The following is a 13,358-nucleotide window of genomic DNA, read 5'->3' as shown; positions in this document are numbered from 1 at the left end:
GCTATGTAGAGCAACAACGGCTCCTTGTCGGCCGGCACGGCCAGGACTGGTGCGGTGGAGAGCATGCGCTTGAGGTCTCGAAAGGCCTCATCCGCCTGGTCGTTCCACTCGAACGGCGTCGTCTTTTTCATCAGCTGGTACAGGGGTAGGTCCCTCTCGCCTAGCCGGCTGAGAAACTGGCTGACCGAGGCCAAGCAACCGGTGAATTTCTGGACATCGCGCAGCCCAGCCGGCTTGCGCATGCGCTCGGTGGCCTTGATTTTCTCCAGGTTCGCCTCAATGCCACGCTCCCAGACGAGGAAGCCGAGTAGCTTTCCGGCCGGGACGCCAAAAACGCATTTCTTCGGGTTTAGCTTGACCTTGTATTCACGGAGGTTGGCGAATGTTTCCTTCAGGTTGTCGAGGAGCGTGAGGTGCTGCTTGGTCTTCACCATGATGTCATCCATGTAGACGTGGATATTGCGGCCGAGTTGCGGTAGCAAGCATTTCCGCATGCAGCGCTGGAAGATGGCGCCGGCGTTCTTCAAGCCGAACGACATGGTGATGTAGCAATATGCCCCAAAGGGCATGATGAAGGACGTCTTCAGGGCATCGGCCGGGTCCAGCTTGATCTGGTGGTAGCCGGAGTAAGCGTCCAGGAAGGACAGGAGCTCGCACCCGGCGGTCGACTCGATGACTTGGTCAATCCGCGGGAGGGCGAACGGATCCTTGTGAAAGGCCTTGTTAAGACTGGTGTAGTCGATGCACATGCGCCAGGTCTTCTTCTTCTTGAGGACGAGGACCGGGTTGGCCAGCCACTCGGGGTGAAACACTTCCATGACGAAGCCGGCCGCCAAAAGCTTGGCGACCTCTTCACCGATGGTTCTTCTCTTCTCTTCGGAAAAACGTCGCAGGGGTTGACGGACGGGCTTGGCGTCCTTGCGGACGTGGAGTTTGTGCTCGGCGTACTTCATCGGGATACCCGGCATGTCCTTGGGGGTCCATGCAAAAATATCCCGATTCTCACGGAGGAAGTCGACGAGCTCGCCTTCCTATTTGCTGTCCAGGCGGGCGCCTATGACAACATACTTGTTGCAGCTGGGGTCTTCCGGGTTCAGCTTCACTTTCTTGGTCTCCTTGGAGGGCTTGAAGGCGGCTTTGTCAGCCGGTTCTTCGGTCGGGATCGACGTGGTCGAGGCCTCGCCTGCCATGGCGACGATCCGGTCGAGCTGGCGCCGCTCCTCGGCAATGACCAGCGACTCGGCCAGCTTGGCACTGTCTCTAGCGCACTCTAGGGACTTGCGGTAGTCGCCGGTGACGGTGATGAGGCCCTTGGGACCCGACATCTTCATCTTCAGATACGCATAGTGGGGGACCGCCATGAATTTGGCGAGCGTGGGTCGGCCCAACAATGCGTGGTATGCGCTGGACAGGTCCACCACCTCGAACCATATCGGCTCGCGTCGGAAATGGTTGTTGTCGCCGAACAGGACGTCGAGCCGGACCCGGCCAATGGGAGAGCAGGAGAGGCCGGGAACGACGCCGTGGAAGATCGTCCGGGTCGGCTCCATCTCCTTGGCCTTGAGGCCGAGCTTGGTCATCGTGTCATGATAGAGGATGTTGATGCTGCTGCCGCCGTCGATGAGGACTCGAGAGAACTTGCACGTGCACTGCGCAATAATGGTGGGGTTGAGGACAAGGGCGTAACCACTCGTATTTGGCATGACGGCCGGGTGGTCCAACCGGGTGCAGGTGACCGGGCGATCCGACCAATGCATGTATTCGGCCTTCGCCAAGACGACGATGTTCACCTCCTGTCGAAGGAGGCGCTCGCTGCACTTGTCGTCGCCGATGCTGGTGAAGATGACGTAAGCCGCGTTCTGGTCCGGGTAGGCGTTGTCGCGCATCGTGTGGCCGGTCGGGGGCGGTGATGGAGGCGGAGGCGGCTGTCCCGCGCCCGGAGCCGGAGCCGGAGGAGGCGGGACGTCGCCCCTCATGATGCGCTTGGTGATGCCGCACTGCCTAAGCATGTGTGTGTGGACGGCCTTGCTGGTCTTGGCGGGTTGCCACGTTGTCTTGCCGGTCTATCAGCGCTTGGCTTACGGTTCCGCCGTGGGCTCAGCGGCTGCGACGAGCCGGTTTGTCGTAGCGCTAAGCCGGCTGGTCGGCCTTGCGCTTTTTGTTCTGCTAGTGCTGCTGCCGGATGCTTTCACCGGCGGCTTCGGAGGGGGAACCAGCTTTGCCTTGCCAGCTTCATCCAGTGCCACCTGGATCTTCACGGCGGAGCCGGCGTTGGCGTACTTGTCTGCCATCGCCATGAGCGCGACCATGGTGGCCGGCTCGGAGCACAAGAGCTTGTGCTTGAGTAGGGTGCCGTCTCGGCACCCATTGACGAAGTACTGGATTGCTTGAACCTCGTGGACGCCCTCGTAGCTGTTCCGAAGCTCGGTCTAGCGTGCGAGGTACTCGCGTCCAGTCTCCGTCGGCCCCTACACGCACATGGCGAGCTGGCTGGGGCGGCCGGGTCGCTTGTAGGTCCCCGTGAAGTTGCGGATGTAGGCCTGCTCGGAATTGACCAACGTGTTGACGCTGCCCATCGGCAGGCTATTCAACCAGGTGCAGGCTGACCCTTGGAGTATGAGCGGTGCATAGCGCACGGCGAGTCAGTGACTGGCGCCGGTGATGCCGAGGATAGTGGTGTAGTCGGTGAGCCAGTCCTCTGGCTTCACGGTTCCATTGTACTTGGGGATGTCGCGGGGGAGCATGAACCCTTTTGGAAAGGGCTCTTCCTGGATGTGCGGGCTGAAACACACCAGCCCAACGGTGCCGCTTTCCGCCACCTCTAGGGAGTGAGCGAGCTGGTCGAGGCGGTGGCGAGCGTCGGTCTCGTTGATGGCGCGCCTGCCGAGTCGACTGGCGACCAGACCATGGGGGGCCGGGTCGGTCGGAGCAGGACGCCGGCCAGGCTGGTTGGGTCCACGTCGGTTCTCTAGGGTGGGCTTGTCATCTAAGCTGCCGGCAGCCGTTGGGGCCGGGTTGCGCCGAGTCCGGGTTCGGCCGGAGTGCGCCTCGCCGGGTGGAGAGGACGCTGTGTGCTGAAGGTCATCGGGTCCGGCAACGCGGACGGAGCCGGATTCGGCCGGCTTGGTGAGCTGGTTGAGGCGGTCTTGCTGTGCGTTGGCCGCGTTGAGAAGGTCGCGCATCCGCTCGATGTGCTCCTTCAGTTTGTTGCCTGTGAGCTGATCCAGGCCGACCGCGGCCTCCTGGGAAACACGCATGTTCTTCACTGGTGTCTCGTAGACGGTTGGGAGGGCGCCGAGGGCGCGGCCGATCGCTCCGCCCCGGGCTCGCATGTCGGCGACCCGGCGTGAAGCCGTAGGTGGCGTTGCGCTCCAGCTGAGGGGAATCCAGGCGACTCTGCGTGGCGGCGAGCGTCTCGGTCAAGTCCAGCATCTGCTGGCGCCTTTCCTCGAGCTGGGCTCGGGGTTCGGCGTCGTTGGAGGCGTCGATGTCGGTGCCGAGGGGGGATGCGGAGGCTCTGCATCACGGCGCGCAACGGGTTGGACGAGTCCGTCTGCTCCGCTGCGGCCTTAGCTTCGGCAACCTTCCTCGTCTTGCTCGACGAAGAGGAGGCGTCTGTGCCGGTGACGAAAACCTCCACGTGGACGTCCATTTCCCTGACGGGAATGCCGCCGCCGAGGGAGAGGGGAGAGTCGGAGTAGCTGAGTACCTTGCTGGGGTACTCATCGGCCACGGGCGCATCGGAGATGCGCAACACGGTGAAGGAGGCGGTGAGCGCGTCAATGACGTCGTCCACCAGCATGACGGGCTCGTCGGAGTCGGAGAGGGGCCTCGTCTGAAGCATGCTCCCGGCCAGCTCCTCGAGCTGCCCCATGGTGGGCGCCAACTGTCGTGGTGGGCGCATGCCAGATGCCATGGGATGGCTAAAGAGAGGAGGAGGCTCGAGGGCACTGGTGTGCTCCAGAGGCGGGGTTGGCATGAGCGAGCACGGGACACAAGACATACCCAGGTTCGGGGCTCTCCGGAGAGATAACACCCCTAGTCCTGCCGAATGTGGTTCATATGCAATAGTACAAGGTTGCTCCTGGAGCTGTATGGAGGAAGAAGGGAGACTGGCCAAGACTTAGGCTACTCCCTCTCCCTGGGTGTGCTCTACTGGCTGGTGGCTAGTTCCTGTGCGCTTACTTTTACTTGCCCGTATTTGCGAGGGATCCTGGGGGGTTTTATAGGCCAACCCCCCAGGGATATAATGGTAATGTTACAAGACTGTAGGGCCGGGTCGTCAGCGTCTGGGGACCCGAGCTGGGATCCGCCGGGGGCCTGTGGTTCGCCGGGCTTCCCTAGGTGCGGGCCCGCGTGCCTAGGGGGACTGTGCGCCGTCTTGTCGATCGTCAGGGAGTGACCGAGTTGAGTCGGGTACAGTGGCGCTCCGTCAGGTCGCCGCTTGTTGTCGTCAGCAGTGACGACGGGGGCACTGTTGCCACGGCGGCCCTGGTCCGCGGCCAGGTGAGGGGCACTGTTGCCACGCTCCGGCTGACCAGGGGCATGGGCGGGGCACTGTTGCCTCGGTCATCAGTGGATGAAGACTCGTCCCATCGTACGGCCTGGATGGGACGGGAGCTGACCCGTGACTGGGTTGAGAAACACGCCACGGGTGGAGCTGGCTTGTTGGGGAAGTCTTGATTGTGCCGGGTTCGGCTGTCTTGTACTGGTTGTAGAGGCCGAGTCGAGGTGCCTGACCGGGTCGAATAGTACGGCCGGGTCGAGGAGCCTGGCCGGGTCGAGCGACCCGGCCAAGCGCGTGCCGGCTTGAGGGGCGGCGCCGCCCCGTAGTTTTTGAAAAGGATCCAGGTTCCGTTGCGTGTCCGGGGTTCATCCCCCCGACAAGAACAGTCAGAGCCCACATAGTGTACGAGACCAGGTGAAGAAACAAAAGCAAGAAGAAATGCACTTATGACATTTTGACTTCATGGCCCCATTTCGATGAATAACCCTCCTTGATAATGCTCTAAGTTGGCGGGTGTACTTGCGTGGAAGTAACTGTAGGACATAAGTTCCATTATCATTTTAATTTTGTGTGTTCATTGGCCATCGACACTCTGCTTATTTTGTGTGTTAAGCCTGAAATGACTTCAGGTTTTATCGATCTACTGTGTGATGGTTTTTTGTTGAGAAAAGATCGTGCTTGCGCTATGAAATGATCAGTGAACGATTGTGTATTGTTTCTCAGGTGACAGCGCCCAGGGTGCTAAACCACCACAAGTGTAAGTCACTAGCATATTAGTGATGCTTTGTTGTCGGAAATGCAAATACTCTTATGATCAGATAAATTTCAGTGTTTTTTTTTTGCAAATCTGGTGGTTGGACAAGCACGCAGGAATGAAATTCAGTGAATCTTCGCCATAGTTAATGGAAAAACGCTTTCCGATCCATGGCAAATATAGTCTCAATTTTCCAGTTGTTGTATGAAATTGTTCCAGCAGTGCAAGTTGGTGTACTGTAGGTGTATTTAACGTGGAAAATAATATGGAAGAATCTATAGAGCAAAACAAGCGTTTTCTCTAGTGTCGATAGCACTTTTCATGCATTAATAAAAAAAAGCCGAGTGAATTGCAAAAAAATCACCACATTTCAAATGTAATTTTGGATTTGCTACTACATTTCTTGTGCGCCTTAAAAATCTACTCCCTCCGTAAAGAAATATAAGTAGTGATCTAAATGTTGTTATTATATTTGTATTTATATAGAGGGAGTACCAATTTCTTTACTAATTGTTTTAGTAAACACTGATGATTGATTTAGGGTGAATTAATACAATTTCTGACATGCCGGACCTGCGGGCTCGACGCGCCTAGGAACAATGTTGGGAAATAAGCCACGGCGGGCATCTCTGATCTCCAGTGCGTGTGTGTGCGGCGCCGGGAGTGTAGGGCGCTCGTCCGGGCTGCGCCGGGTCCGTGGCCGTGTGTGTGTGTCTGGGCATAGTCTGACTAGTGTATGGGTATAGTCCGACTAGTGTATCGGCAGTGTGCGTGCGTGCATGTGTAGCACGGGTGTGTGTGTGTGCGCGCGCGTAGGACTAGGTCTAGGCAGTTAGTGGATCCCGAGGTGAGCGTGGAGATCGTTGCGGGCTTGCCACGAACCGTGCGTGTATGTGCGCGTGGTGGCCATAGCCAGACCGGGCCGATGGGATGCCCAGCTGGGTAGGAGGCGTGGGGATCGTGTCCCGGTGCCGACCCAGGTATAAAACCCCTGAGATGATCGTTGTAATTGTCGTGGGTTGAGTTCGTGCTCAACGGAAAATTGCTATCGTCGCGGCGGGTGTTCGTGCGCTGGGAAACTACCTGTCCACTATCTCATATCCTTCTCCTTCCTCTGATCATCCAAGCAAGAGTATAGAGAGACAGAGAGAGCTCCAGCGAGAGGGAGAGCTAGGGCTAGACACCAACAATTGGCATCAAAGCTACTAGGTTCGGGGCCATGGCGCGCGGTGGCGTCCGTGGCGACCGCGGCGGACGTAGAGATGGGGACACGCGGTGAGTCCGCGGTGGTGTGTTGTGATGTCGTGTGCGCGACGAGCATTGCGATCGCGGAGGGCCTACATGGTGGCGCAGAGGCCGCGGAGGCTCAGTGTGAGTGTGTGACGACCATGGAGGCGTAGTGGCACGTGGCACGGAGACGCGGCGCGGCGTCGCATGGAACTGCGGGTGCTGCAGCGGCAGCGAGCGGCGGCTCGTGCCGGAGGCATACATGGCGACGAGACGACGACGATGAGTTGAGTCTCATGTCGAGAGGCCGCGCGGCGTGGTCGTGGCTTAGGAGGTGGTTTTTGGGAAATAAGCCACGGCGGGCATGTCCAGTGCGTGTGTGTGCGTGCTGGGTGTGTTGGGCGCTGGTCCGGGCCGCGCCGTGTCCATGGCCGTGCGTGGATGTGTGTGTCTGGGCATAGTCTGACTAGTGTATGGGCATAGTTCGACTAGTGTAAGGGCAGTGTGCGTGCGTATGTGTGTGTGTAGCACGTGGGTGTGCGTGTGTGTGCGCATCTCGTGTGTGTAGGACTAGGTCTAGGTAGTTAGTGGATCCCGGGGTGAGCGTGGAGATCGTTGCGGGCTCGCCGCGAGCCGTGCGTGTATGTGCGCGCGGTGACCTTGGCCAGAGCAGGCCTTTCAAGCGCCCAGCTGGGTAGAAGGCATGGGGATCATGTCCTAGCGCCGACCCAGGTATAAAACCCTTGAGATGATTGTTGTAATTGTTGTGGGTTGAGTTCGTGCTCAACGAAAATTGTCGTTGTTGCGGCGGGCATTCGTGCGCCAGAAAACCACCTGTCCATTGTCTCCCATCCTTCTCCTTCCTCTGATCGTTCCAGCGAGAGTACAGAGAAATAGAGAGAGCTCTGACAAGAGGGAGAGCTAGGGCTAGACACCAACAAACACCGAAGACTGCTAGTTCATCATGGAGGTCGTGGCGGAGCCATTAGCCTGAGGTGAAGAAGAGGAGTGTCGCTATGCGATTTGGGTGGCAAGGACATGCTCAAACTTCCGTGCAGTGCTCACGGTGGCGCAACGGTGGACGAAGGGGCACAATCATGGTGTGTAGTGGAGTAGGATGTGGTTCTGTTGATGCCAAATTTTTGTATGGCTGCAAACTCAATTAAGATGGCCTTGGATGGAAAACGTTTCAATAGTAAAGTTCTTCGTCTCGTCAAAATGGATGATTGTGATATAAAAGTCTTAATCTGAGATCGCATGCAAACATTACAGGCAGAACTGCGTGCTGCTGCAGTGCATGACCGGATCATCCGGCCGGAGGCCGAGTGAGCGACCCAGGCAACAACAGGTTTACCACGAAGCTGGATGAGCTGGGTGTTGGCAAACGTTGCATGGAAAACAAAAAAATTTCTACGCTCACGCAAGATCTATCAAGGAGATGCATAGCAACGAGAGGGAAGAGTGTGTCTAGGTACCCTCGTAGACCGTAAGCGGAAGCGTTCCACAACGCGGTTGATGTAGTCAAACTTTTTTCGCGATCCAACCGATCTAGTACCGAACGTACGGCACTTCCGCGTTCAGCACATGTTCAGCTCGGTGATGTCCTCCGCCTTCAAGACAGCGAGGTAGTAGATGAGTTCCGTCATCATGACGGCGTGGTGATGGTGATGGTGAAGTGATCTCCGCAGGGCTTCGCCTAAGCACTACGAAAATATGACCGGGGTGTAAACGGTGGAGGGGGACGCCGCAAACGGCTAACAATTGATCTGGTGTGTGCTAGGCGCCCCCTCCCACATATATATAGGTGGGATGGGAGGGGAGGCAGCCTGGTGCACCATATAGGTGGCCGGCCAGCCCTAGGGCTCCTGCCGTGGCCGCGCCCCTGCCATGTTTGGACAAGGGGGAAGGCAAGAGGGGGAGAGGGAAGGAAGGGGGAGTCCTACTCCACACTTTCCTTTCCCTTCCCCTCTTTCCTTCTCCTCCTAGGCCGGCCTGCTGTGGGGAGCGCACCAGCCCCTTGTGGCTGGTGCGTTCCCTCTCTTGGCCCATAAGGCCCATAACCTTTGCCGGGGGTGCCCGGAACCCCTTCTGGTGACCTGATAAGTACCTGATACCCCCCGAAACACTTCCGGTGTCCAAATACCATCATCTTATATATCAATCTTTACCTCACGGTCATGTAGAGACTCCTCGGCATGTCCGTGATCTCATCCGAAACTCCAAACAACATTCGGTCACCAAATCACATAACTCATATAACATTATATCATCAACGAACGTTAAGCGTGCGGACCGTACGGGTTCGAGAACTATGTAACCGAGACACCTCTCCAATGCATAACCAATAGCGGAACATGGATGCCCATATTGGCTCCTAAATATTCTACGAAGATCTTTATTGGTCGAACCGTTATGATAACATACGTAATTCCCTTTATTCATGGGTATGTTACTTGCCCGAGATTCAATCGTCGGTATCTTCATACCTAGTTTAATCTCATTACCGGCAAGTCTCTTTACTCGTTTCGTAATACATTACCTCGGGACTAACTCCTTAGTCGTTTGCTTGCAAGCTTATGATGTGTATTACCGAGAGGGCCCAGAGATTCCTCTCCGGTACTCGGATTGACAAATCCTAATCTCGATATATGCCAACTCAACAAACACCTTTGGAGATACATGTAGAGTATTTTTATGATCACCCAGTTACATTGTGACGTTTGATAGCACACAAGGTATTCCTTTGGTATTCAGGAGTTGCATAATCTCATAGTCGAAGGAATATGTATTTGACATGAGGAAAGCTATAGCAATAAAACTGAACGATCAATACGCTAAGCTAACGGGTGGGTCTAGTCCATCACATCATTCTCCTAATGATGTGATCCCGTTATAAAATGAAAACTGATGACCCACAAGTATAGGGGATCTATCGTAGTCCTTTTGATAAGTAAGAGTGTCGAACCTAACAAGGAGCAGAAGGAAATGACAAGCCGTTTTCAGTAAGGTATTCTCTGCAAGCACTGAAATTATCGGTAACAGATAGTTTTGTGATAAGGTAATTTGTAAGGGTAACAAGTAAAAAAGTAAACAAGGTGCAGCAAGGTAGCCCAATCCTTTTTATAGCAAAGGACAAGCCTGGACAAACTCTTATATAAAGCAAAACGCTCCTGAGGACACGCGGGAATTATCGTCAAGCTAGTTTTCATCATGCCCATATGATTCGCGTTTGTTACTTTGATAATTTGATATGTGGGTGGACCGGTGCTTGGGTACTGCCCTTCCTTGGACAATCATCCAACTTATGATTAACCCCTCTCGCAATCATCCGCAACTACGAAAGAAGAATTAAGGTAAACCTAACCATAGCATGAAACATATGGATCCAAATCAGCCCCTTATGAAGCAACGCATAAACTAGGGTTTACGCTTCTGTCACTCTAGCAACCCATCATCTACTTATTACTTCCCAATGCCTCCCCCTAGGCCCAAACAATGGTGAAGTGTCATGTAGTTGACGTTCACATAACACCACTAGAGGAAAGACAACATACATCTCATCAAAATATCGAACGAATACCAAATTCACATGACTACTTATAACAAGACTTCTCCCATGTCCTCAGGAACAAATGTAACTACTCACAAATCATATTCATGCTCATAATCAGAGAGGTATTAATATGCATAAAGGATCCGAACATATGATCTTAGCATCAACTACAAGGAGTAATCAACACTACTAGCAACCCACAGGTACCAATCTGAGGTTTTGAGACAAATATTAGATACAAGAGATGAACTAGGGTTTGAGAGGAGATGGTGCTGGTGAAGATGTTGATGGAGATTGACCCCCTCTCGATGAGAGGATCGATGTTGATGACGATGGTGATGATTTCCACCTCTCGGAGGAATGTTTCCCCGGCAGAACAGCTCCACCAGAGCCCTAGATTGGTTCCGCCTCAAGACGGCATCACTTCGTCCCGAAGGCTTCCTTATGATTTTTTTCTAGGGCAAAAGACACCATATACCAGAAGATGGTCATTGAGGGATGCCAGGTGGCCCACGAGGCAGGGGGGCACGCCCAGGGGGGTAGGGCATGCCCTCCACCCTCGTGGACAGTGGGTGGCCCCCCTCTGGTGCTTTCTTTGCCCAATATTTTTAATACATTCCAAAACTGACTTCCGTGGAGTTTCAGGACTTTTTGTCACGACCGGTTTTTCAATAAAATTCTTATTGAGAAGATCGATCGCTTGATCCCAGTATAGGAAGAGTTATCCTTACTGGTAGACAAATACTTGAATACAGAAGACCAGTAGCATTAAATATATTACAGGGTTGAGCTGAGGCTGCTCAACAATTTATTACAAACACGCCAATATTGTACATAAGGGCGGTTATGATGCAGGGGTGCGGTGACATGCTACTAGCTCGAGATAAAAGTGGTGGTGGACAACTTGACTCCTAAACTGGCAGCTCATCGAGCGTCGAGGTGAGGCTCGATGAATTTATTTCTGGGGTGGCGGAAGCGAATATAATACAGTGACCAAATCCAGGGTCGCACGAGACTGACTGGGACTCCTCTAGGCGTCGGACTCGCTATCGAATTCTTCATCCATGAGATCGCCTTCATCAACATCTGGCCAAATCAACAAGCCAGGTGAGTACTTTGAAAGTACTTGCAAGACAGTTCAGACAAAAGATACAACGAGTGCATGCATGAATGCGTCATGAGCAAAAATAATGATGCTCATTCAAATAATAAAACTGCACGACAAGGTAAGTAAAACAAACAACTGAAAACCGATCGGGTGTCTGGAGCGACGCCTCGAAGGGTAAACAAATAAATAATCATGCCGCAGTCGGGCGTCTAAGCGACACCACATAAAGGGCTTATATTGAAAAGTAAGAGACAAGAGTGCCACATTCGGACGTCTGAGCGACATCTCAGAAAGGGCTTTTATTGAAAATAAATAGCAAGCGTGCCACAGTCGGACGTCTGAGCGACATCACGGAAAGGGCTTATATCAATAGTAAATAACAAGTGTGCCACAGTCGGACGTCTGAGCGACATCACAGGAAGGGCTCATATCAAAAGTAAATAACAAGTGTGCCACAGTCGTACGTCTAAGCGACATCACAGAAAGGGCTTATAGTAAATGACAAGTGTCCCACAGTCGGACGCCTGAGCGACATCACAGAAAGGGCTTATATCAAAAGTAAATAACAAGTGTGCCACAGTCGGATGTCTGAGCGACATCCCAGAAAGGGCTTATATCAAAAGTAAATAACAAGTGTGCCACAGTCGGACGTCTGAGCGACATCATAGAAAGGGCTTGTATCACAAGTAAATAACAGGTTAGTCCATCCATAAGAATAAACTGTTAACCGGACTTAACACCCATGTGGTTCACCAGAGTTTGTCACGGAGACTGACATTTGACGAGATAAGATGATCACAGTACTTGGACATGTACAAGATGATTCAAAGGATTTTTTTTGACTCTATAGAGTTTGTACTAATTTGCCCACAGCCAACGGATTTCTGTAGTCACAAAGGACTAGTTCCGTTTATGGTATTTCAGTAGAAACACATCTGACCAGTACACACCCATTCCACCTCACGATGCCAGGAATCACCCTTGACAACGTCCAAGAAAAACTTTGAGACGGGGAGGTCACAACCTCGAATAGCATGGGATCAAATTTCTATACGTGCGCTCTAAGGGGTGCCCCCCTCTCAGTCCCAACCGGAAACACCCATGCCCCCTGACCGGATGACGGGCTTTAATCCAGGGCCATGGAACCCTCATCCCGGCCTCTCTATTTGGTGTGTACCAGGAAAACGGTTTGCAACTTACTAAGCCATATCCCTTGTGGAAAACATGTGGTAGTACAGGAAAGGAAATGAATGGGAATGTGACTTGATTCACGTTGACACTGAAGTCAAATAGACTGGCATAAGGCTGGCATGCCACAACACTGCCATCTTACCCATTTTCATGCCATCACATGGCCATGCAAACTTATATCCAACACATATGGATTTCCGAAACTCACTTGCTTCACCTTTGCATGAAATACAACATTTAACGAAATGCTGATAACCATGCCATGTAACTACTAAAATGCAAACAATGCAACAACCACTCATCATATCAAAAGTTCAAACATGCTTGCCTGGTTCTAAGTAGTCGGAGTCGAACTTCGCGAAGTTCGCGGCTCCATCACCTCCTCCGATATCTACGGTATAAGAAAAATACGTACTTAACGTAAATACCGTGAGTGTACAGAAAAGTGTTCCAAATATTTTTCAAATAAATATGAAAAAAAACTAGACAGAAAAACAAAGATGACAGAAAAAGAATCAATCAAAAATCATTTTCTATTTAAAAGTTATAAAGGTTTTAGAACCAAGGACTTATCTGTGATGAAACAGAAAGTTTCCACGGGGCCAACTGATAAAAACAGAAAACGATTCGGAAAAAGAGAAAACACTGACAAGGGGTCCCACCCGTCAGGTTTAAATTTTCCAGGGGGAAAAACAGGGCTCGACGGCGCCCGAGAGCTGCGGTGGTCGCCGGCGGCGATCCACGGCAAGGCAAGGGGATCGGGTGGTACCTACGTGTTCAGCGTGTCCTTCCGCGTCGGGGGGTGGTGGTGGCGGTCGCCGGCGAGCACTACGTCGACGGCGGCCCTTGTTCCGGCGGACGGCGACTCGGGTGGAGTTGGATCTCGTCGGGGAGGGCTGCGAAGGTCAAATCGAAGCTTGGGTTAGCTCACTGGGTGCTCGAGGTAGCTACTGACGAGGTTTGGGTGTCGGGGATGGCCTCACCGGAGTGAATCGAGCTGGTGGCCGAGGCGGATCGG

This window comes from Triticum aestivum, chromosome 6B, assembly GCF_018294505.1.
Source record: "Triticum aestivum cultivar Chinese Spring chromosome 6B, IWGSC CS RefSeq v2.1, whole genome shotgun sequence".
NCBI lineage: Eukaryota > Viridiplantae > Streptophyta > Magnoliopsida > Poales > Poaceae > Triticum > Triticum aestivum.
This window is presented reverse-complemented; position numbering follows the sequence as displayed.